The sequence below is a fragment of the Cupressus sempervirens genome, chromosome 8 (assembly GCF_028749045.1).
Source record: "Cupressus sempervirens isolate cs-2001-9-10 chromosome 8, ASM2874904v1, whole genome shotgun sequence".
NCBI classification, from domain to species: Eukaryota; Viridiplantae; Streptophyta; class Pinopsida; order Cupressales; family Cupressaceae; genus Cupressus; species Cupressus sempervirens.
In genome coordinates, this window is record NC_143125.1 from 267,194,905 (window position 1) to 267,201,611 (window position 6,707).

Genomic DNA, 6,707 nt, shown 5'->3' on the forward strand with positions numbered 1-6,707 from the left:
AATGCCATAGGGTTGCAATCTTTGATGGGGCATATCTTAGTGCTCGTGCAAGGTATGGATGCAATTCTAGTTTCTATAGGACCTAGAGACCTACAAGAACCTCTCTTAATTTTTGGAGATCACACTCTATTTTCATTTTACGACGCCATCTCGAGTGATGCTGAAACTTGTAGTATTGGCCAGTACAAAGTTGCCAACTGCCAAATCTCTCTCACCTTTTTTCATGGGATCAAACTGTCTCCTCTGTTGGCTCCAAGTGGCTAGGTAAACCCTATCCCTAACCTTTTCTATTCCCTTTAGTGTTGGAACGTTCTCGAGCATGCCAAACCGAAATGTCCCTAAGGGTCACTAAATGCCATAGGGCTGCGATCTTTGATGGGGCATATCTCAAAGCTCGTGTGAGGTATGGATGTGATTCTAGTTCCTACAAGACCATGTTGCAGAGACCTATAATAACCTCTCTCACTTTTTGGAGATCACACTCTATTTTCATTTTACGATGCCATCTCGAGTGATGCTGAAACTTGCAGTGTTGGCTAGTACAAAGTTGCCAATTGTCAAATCTCTCTCACCTTTCATCGTGGGATTGAACTATCTACTCTATTGGCTCCAAGTGGCTAGGTAAACCCTATACCTAATCTCATTCTATCCCCTTTAGTATTGGAACGTTCTCAAGCATGCCGAACTGAAATGTCCCTAAGGGTCACTAAATGCCATAGGGTTGCGATCTTTAATAGGGCATATCTCAGAGCTCATGCGAGGTATGGATGCAATTCTAGTTCCTACAAAAAAGTGTTGTGGAGACCTACAATAACCTATCTCACTTTTTGGAGATCACACTCTATTTTCATTTTACCACACCATCTCGGGTGATGCTGAAACTTGCAGTGTTGGCTAGTACAAAGTTGCCAACTGCCAAATCTCTCTCACCTTTCATCATGGGATCAAACTGTCTACTCTATTAGCTCTAGGTGGCTGGGTAAACCATATCCCTAATCTTTTTCTATCCCCTTTAGTGTTGGAATGTTCTCAGGCACGCCGAACCAGAATGTCCCTAAGGGTCACTAAATGCCATAGGGATGCAATCTTTGATGAGGCATATCTTAGAGTTTGTGTGAGGTATGGATATGATTATAGTTCCTATAGGACCATGTTGTAGAGACCTACAATAACCTCTCTCACTTTTTGGAGATCACACTCTATTTTTATTTTACGATGCCATCTCAAGTGATGCTGAAACTTGTAGTGTTGGCTAGTACAAAGTTGCCAACTACCAAATCTCTCTCACCTTTCATCATGGGATTGAAATTTCTACTCTATTGGCTTCAAGTGGCTGGGTAAACCCTATCCCTAACCTTGTTCTATCCCCTTCACTGTTGGAACATTCTCAGGCACGTCAAACTAAAATGTCTCTAAGGGTCACTAAATGCCATAGGGCTGTGATCTTTGATGAGGCATATCTTGAAGTTTGTGCAAGGTATGGATGTAATTCCAATTCCTTCAAGATGGTGTTGTAGATACCTACAATAACCTTTCTCACATTTTGGAGATCACACTCTATTTTCATTTTACCAAGCCATCTCAGGTGATGCTGAAACTTGTAGTATTGGCTAGTACAAAGTTGCCAACTGCCAAATCTCTCTCACCTTTCATCGTGGGATCAAAATATCTACTCTGTTAGCTCTAAGTGGCTAGGTAACCCCTATCCCTAACCTCATTCTATCCCCTTTAGTGCTTGAATTTTCTTGGCCATGCTAAACCAAAATGTCCCTAAGGGTCACTAAATGCCATAGGGCTGCGATCTTTGATGAGGCATATCTCAGAGTTCATGCAAGGTATGGATGTGATTTTAGTTCCTACAAGACCATGTTGTGGAGACTTACAATAACCTCCCTCACTTTTTGGAGATCACAGTCTATTTTCATTTTACAATGCCACCTTGGGTGATGTTGAAACTTGCAGTGTTGGCTAGTACAATGTTGCCAATTGCCAAATCTCACTCACCTTTTACCATGGGATTGAACTATCTACTTTGTTAGCTCTAGGTGGCTGAGTAAACCCTATCTCTAACCTCATTCTATCCACTTCAATGTTGGAACATTCTCGAGCACACTGAACTGGAATGTCCCTAAGGGTCACTAAATGCCATAGGGCTATGATCTTTGATGAGGCATATCTCAGAGCTCATGTGAGGTATGGATGTGATTCTAGTTCCTATAAGACTGTATTGTGGAGACCTACAATAAAATCTCTCACTTTTTGGAGATCACACTCTATTTTCATTTTACAACGCCATCTCGGGTGATGCTAAAACTTGCAGTGTTGGCTAGTACAAAGTTGCCAACTACCAAATCTCTCTCACCTTTCATCGTGGGATCAAATATCTACTCTATTAGCTCTGGGTGGCCAGGTAAACCCTATCCCTAACCTCATTCTATCCCCTTTAGTGCTGGAATGTTCTCGAGCATGCCAAACTAGAATGTCCCTAAGGGTCACTAAATGCCATAGGGCAGCAATCTTCGACGGGGCATATCTCAGAGCTCGTGTGAGGTATTGATGTGATTCTAGTTCCTATAGGACTATGTTGTGGAGACCTACAATAACCTCTCTCACTTTTTGGAGATCACACTCTATTTTGATTTTATGATGCCATCTTGAGTGATGCTAAAACTTGCAGTATTGGCTAGTACAAAGTTGCCAACTGCCAAATCTCTCTCACCTTTCATCATGGGATCGAACTATCTACTTTTTTGGCTCCAGGTGGCTAGGCAAACCCTATCCTCAACCTCATCTTGTCCCCTTTAGCACTTGAACATTCTCAGGCATGCCGAACTAGAATGTCCCTAAGGGTCACTAAATGGCATAGGGCTGCAATCTTTGATGGGGCATATCTCAGAGCTCATGTGAGGTATGGATGCAATTCTAGTTCCTACAAGACTGTGTTGTAGATACCTACAATAATCTCTCTCACTTTTTGGAGATCACACTCTATTTTCATTTTACGATGCCATCTCGAGTGATGCTAAAACTTGCAATATTGGCCAGTAGAAAGTTGCCAACTACCTAATCTCTCTCACCTTTTTTTGTGGGATTGAATTGTCTACTCCATTAGCTCTAGGTGGCTTGCTAAACTCTATCCTCAACCTTGTCTTATCCCCTTCAATGCTCGAATGTTCTCGGGTATGGTGAACCAAAATGTCCCTAAGGGTCACTAAATGTCATAGGGCTATGATCTTTGATGAGGCATATCTCAGAGCTCGTGTGAGGTATGGATGCAATTCTACTTCCTACAGGATGGTTTTGCAGAGACCTACAATAACCTCTCTCACTTTTTGGAGATCACACTCTATTTTCATTTTATAATGCCATCTTGGGTGATGCTATAAGATCTTTTGAGCCAAGAGTTTGATTAAGGAATTTTTAGAAGCATTCCAAAGCTCGTGATGCCCTTTATCAAGGTATACCCCACTACACTAATTAAAAACACTCCATGTCCTTATTCATTATAGAGAGTGTGAGAGATAAAAGAGTTAGACAATGTGGAACCCACATATTGACCCACTCACTTGACTCGCACTAATCCCAACTACACTAAACACACTTGGGACAAAAAAAATACAACTCTCATGTCCAAATAGTCCATGTACTAACATATCAATTTCAAAAAGAATGTGTTTTGAGGAATTCTTCACTGTCTAACAATTCAACCTATCTCCTATTGTGCCAACTCAACCAACCAAAAGAATATGTACACTATTGATTCAAGAGTCGCCCCTATAGTAACATTGTAGTACACCAATAAATAATAGAATGGGCATCAAGGAGTTTTGTACTTGAAATTGTTAATTTTTCCTTCACTACAACTCTATATACACACTCACCTACTCTAGATCATACTCTCATTTGACCTTGAAATTTTTATATATATGAGGTATGCCTCTATCTACATAAATTCTACATAGCCAATAAAACATACAACCATTCTTGAATTGACATGTGCAATTATTTGACCAAATGAAATGTTTATCCATAGCAATATCATTTTCCTACACCCATTCAAAATAATTTTCAAATTAGTATTGGACATACTCATGAGAGTGGGATCTATCATTGCTAATATAAAAATGGTATTCTCTAATTATTGTGTGCTCTTCTTCTATACTATCAGTGTGTGTGTGTCTATATATATATATATATATATTAGCTACGTTGCATTATTGTACAACCAACTCATGTCTATAGCCTTCACCTTCACTTTTAAGTATATACTTAATTATTTTATATAGCCTTTTTTGGACAATTTCCTTTCCAAAATCTTGTCTATAGCCCTCATGAAAACATGAAACAAACTTTACTATCCCACCACACTCAAAGAACTTGTCATTAAAGAAAGAATTTATATAAAAGAAACAACCATCATCTCTAGGACATAAAAAAATGATGTAGCAAGTCTCTTGATTAGTTTAGAAGAGCACCTACACCACACTCCTCTAACATTCCATTAGTATGCAAATTAGAATGCATGGAGCACAAAAGTTCATGGTGCATTGAAAACTCCACATTATAAATGCAACAAGTACTTCAAATATTAAGAGGTACACAAAAAAAATGGCTTCAAGGCTTCAAAATTCCTTTGTGATATTTGTGGTATTAGATGTATCTTGCACAAAAACTTGAACAACATTGTTTGAATCTCCTCCAAATGATTATTAGGGTGTTAGGTGCAATCTCAAATGACAATTCTCAATTTCAAGACATCCTTCACATTTGGTGACACTCTTGAGTTAGATTTCCAAGAAAATTGAGTTTGATCCTTTGTAGCATTAATAAGTTTCATATCACAATGTGAAAGTCATACATAAACATAAATTTTTATGAATTTAATGTCATACATAAACATATCTAATTTAATGTCATACATGCACGTATCTAATTTAATGTCATACATGAACATATCTAATTTAATGTCATACATGAACAAACATATAATATAAAATGATAACCAATACTATCATGTACATTAACAAACACATAATATATTATGATAACCAATAATGTCATATATGAACAAACATATCATATATTAACCAATAATGTCATAAGTCGAATAATGTCATACATCAAATATAGAATGTCATAAACATCAAATGTGTATTGAATATGTCCATTGATGCCTATATATACATGTCTAGAACAACTATATCTTTTCCTTCCCACGAGGGGAAGGAAACAAGTCTCTCGATGTCCTCTGCCATCATGTGGAGGGAGACGATGGAGATGATGGGGTCCTCCTAACGTGCTCACTCGACCTCTTGTTGAGGCTCTTCTCCAACTCCAATTGATACAAAGAAAGTAGATATGAATCAATATTTATTATATGTTGAAATCAAATATATGTACACACAAAATCAATTATTTTCTTACCACCATCAAATAGTCACTCTGTAAGTCCACCTCGAATGCTCGTGGATGATTAGGCATGAAAAGACCCTACAAAAATTCAATAAATATAATTAGTTATAAATAAAATTAGAAATTTTGAGACTAACTATTATAAACAACAACTAAAATGAAGAAAATTCTTTCATACCTCCTTCAATGGCTATGAGCGAGCCACAGCTACGGCCACTCCATTATCAACAGACTGTCACAGATGAGGAGCTGTGTTCGACATCATGAGGTGCATGTCATACAATAAATGTTACATCTAACATGAAACATGAAATAAATATAATCAAATGAATTAAATTAACATGAAAAAATGGTACCTATGTGAAGCTCGTATGATGTCTATGCTTCCAGTCCATAGTAAAGGTTGAGGGTCCTGTGGAGAACTAATGCACATGCATATTTTTTTTGTCAATCCTTAATATTATTACTTAATAAATATATGCATTAATTAAAATGATTAAATCAATACATACCTTTGGACTCATGGAAGGGACAAAAAATGGGCCTGGAGGATCGTTGTTAGGCCCATCAACACTCTGACCCTGAATTTTGAACAATGTCAATAGATGCTAATTAATTAATCATTCACTATACATATGAAATGTGATCAAATTAGTAAATTATAATTTTAATTTACCTGTGTGTAAATGCCAAATGTGTCATTCAGGAACTGATCACTAACAAGCCCATCATTTGTACCATCTTCAACATGAGTGCCAAATGTGCATAGGGATCTGCATGAAGTGCACATGTGACCACTATGCATAGAATGCTCCCCCTCAACTAATGGGCTCATGGAATGGATGAGGGTTTGCGTCAAAGCATTAATGGTCCCTAGAGTGCTAGCCTCTACATGTTCCTTCACAACTAAAGGAATAGTCACATGCTCATGTTGTGGCTTGACCACAGGTGTGCTAACTACATTAGGGTTATGACATGCTCCCAAACTCTCAAATGATGACCCCCCACCTCTACCTTGGGAGTCTAATATATCAAAATAATTGGGGATCTCCCCAAGGATGAACTCACAATATAATTTCTTCAAAAAATACATGGGGACCTCATGATTGTTGCAAGAAGGGGCATCAAAAACCATCCACCATCTATTCCAAAAATTATTTTTTTATAGCATCATGTATGCACCAATGGATGGGGAATCATTTATTACCCTCTCTAACAGTATTTTTCTCATCGAGTTTTCTAAATAATGCACATATACTACCTTTTGGTATTTCTTTTTTTTTAACATTTTCATA